Consider the following 2,700-nt stretch of genomic DNA (forward strand, 5'->3'; position numbering starts at 1 on the left):
TTTTTTTGATGTTTTGTTATTCTAGCTTTGAAATGTGAATTGAGAAATTGGTTTTTTCGTGTTATTCAATAGCTTATACAGTGCATCATTTTCTGTCTTCATTTACAGCCACTCCAGGCACACCTCACTTACTGGCCCTGCCTGTTCTGCTAATGCTCTTCCCTCCACTTCTACCACCTGGGGCAAACTCCTAATCATTTCTTAACACACAGCTCAGCCATCAATGCTTCCATGTAGCCTTCTCCTGCCACTCCATAGTATTAGCACATGCCTTTATTCCAGCATTAGTCCTACTTTAGTTACTTGTCTATTAACCTATTTTCCCCTGTAGAATCTGAGCTTTTTAAAGCAGGAACAGTCATGTATGCACTTCTAAAAAAATTTTTTTCTGAATCTCCAGTGCTTATCACAGGTCCTGGCACATAGCACATGCTTAATAACTCTTTGTTATATGAATAAATGCACGATCCCTTTTTATTTAAACTTTGCCAGTGAAAAAAATTTCAAACATGTATGTTTGTACTTCTTTGCCTTTCTCTGACAATAAAATAGAGATATTAATCACTCCCTGACATTCTGTACACTTGGTTGAGTTATGGTGCTGGGATAATAATTGTGAAAGAATAAAATGTAATGTGAAAGAGTTAAGTACAAAAATACATAATAGCTATCAGACATTTTTGGACATGAATAATAGGTAATGTGCATTGAGCATTTACTATGTTCAAGGTAAGAAATCATCAAATTTATTCCTCATAACAGCCATCAATTTTACATGTGAGTGACCTGAATTTTAGATAGCTCAAGTGACTTGTTTGAGATCAAACAACTGTCAAGTCATGGAGCCAGAACCTAAACCAACACCTTCTGAATTCAAGGGCCACCATCTGGAAACTACTCTATATTGCCTCACCAGTAAAGAAAATGTGCTCCATTTATATGAGAAAAGAGACAAATGATAAGCAGAGGGTGAAAGTTTAGTCAAATGTTTTACTTACCAGTTTTTGCCTATGTCCAGTGCCCAATAGGAAGAAAGAAAACTATTAAGTATCTAACTACCTCCTTGACTTTTATGTCATTTGTCTTTCTTCTGATGAAAATGAACCTAACTGTTGAGTAAGTCTTCTTTTATTTTTAGTTTATGGTAGGATGTTGATTTACCCTAAAAGGATAAACAGGCTGTGTGAACCACCTTTCTTGTTCCTTCTTTGAAAGTCTGAAAGGCACATGACAGGGAAGAGGAAACAACTTTCCTTTTAATAACTAAGTTTGTAGATTTTTGAGCTCATGGCCTTGAACTACTAGTGAGTGACTTTGACCTATAATCTGAAATGAGATAGATTTCAGGGTTCCCCAACCCTACCCCAAAGGTGAGATACAGTAGAGTTGCTAAAAGTACAGTCTGAAAAAGGACAGTGTGGCATTTTACTACTGACAATATGCCAGCTCTAAGACCTGCTTACTCCACTTCCAACCATTCCTGCATGTTCTCCACTCCAGGATGTGCCCCCAAAATGAGTGACAGGAGTGACAAAAGGTTGCTCAGAAGATTAAAGACCCCAGTCACCAGAGGCTGCCTCCTTGCAAGAATATTTAGACATTTTTCACTTGGCAGTCATTAATATTCTTCAGCAAGGAATGAACAGAAAGCCTGTTCAAAAAGTCTCCCTCTTCAGATCTCTGTACCTTGGAAGATAAAGTAAATGCGAGGGTTTTGTTTTGAAATTAAATATTCATTGGAGTGGGTTAGAGCTATTACTGTTCTTGAGAATAAAACTGGATTTTTCCTTTGTTTTAAAATAATTGCAAGTCATTTTATTTAAGAATCAATTTCTGTTCTGAGTCAGTCAGGGTAAGGCATGGTGTGATTTTTCTAATATAATAGACACAACTTGGAATTGAATACTGAAGAGCTCAAAGTATTTTATGGAGGGTGCATGAGCAATCTGACATTGCAGAAACCCTGTCAGAAGGAAGCAGCATGGAATAGAGGAAAGAGGCTTGGGAATCAGACCTTGGGCGCTATGACAGCCCCTGGGTGAGATCTTTGGTTCTGTTAATTGATAGCTTTTTCATAACATCTCTGAGTTTCAGTTTCCTAAGCCGTAAAATGGGGAGCATATTTCTTTCTTTTCCAGGTTTGTGTAAGGATTTGGAAATGACAGCCAGAAAATGAGAGGCACAGACCACGCAGGAGCACAACAGTGGCAGCTATTACTCATATTTTAACAGAAATACTAAGAACTGGTCACTAAATGGCTTGAAAGCCATTTACATCTGTTTATTCTCTCTCTCTTTTTAATCTTTCAGGCACCATTGCTCACATTTCCCTTGAATTTAAACATCTTTTAAAAGCTTTCAAAGCATTGAAGGTTGATTTCAATGAAATCTGTTTTTATTCTAGATGTTTTTCCTACTGTCATTCTGAGTAAAACAAAAAACATTTACTGTCAAAACAACAAGGGTTTGCTCTCAAGCACAAAATAAAGGCAGATATGTCTGCCTGATTTATTTTGGCATCTGCCTAGCAGTTAAATAGTATACCTTCTAATTTGTCATTTCTTTAAGATTCATTTAGGTTGGCAAAGTAAATCTCCTTGGTTTCAGTTAAACTTGAACTAGCTGGGTGAAAAGGTTTCTTCTTTATCCTCCAAACACACACCCTTTCAAAGGTATCAATTAAAGAAGTAACTGCGTATT

Source organism: Galeopterus variegatus, unplaced genomic scaffold (assembly GCF_000696425.1).
Source record: "Galeopterus variegatus unplaced genomic scaffold, G_variegatus-3.0.2 Scaffold3662, whole genome shotgun sequence".
Lineage (NCBI taxonomy): Eukaryota > Metazoa > Chordata > Mammalia > Dermoptera > Cynocephalidae > Galeopterus > Galeopterus variegatus.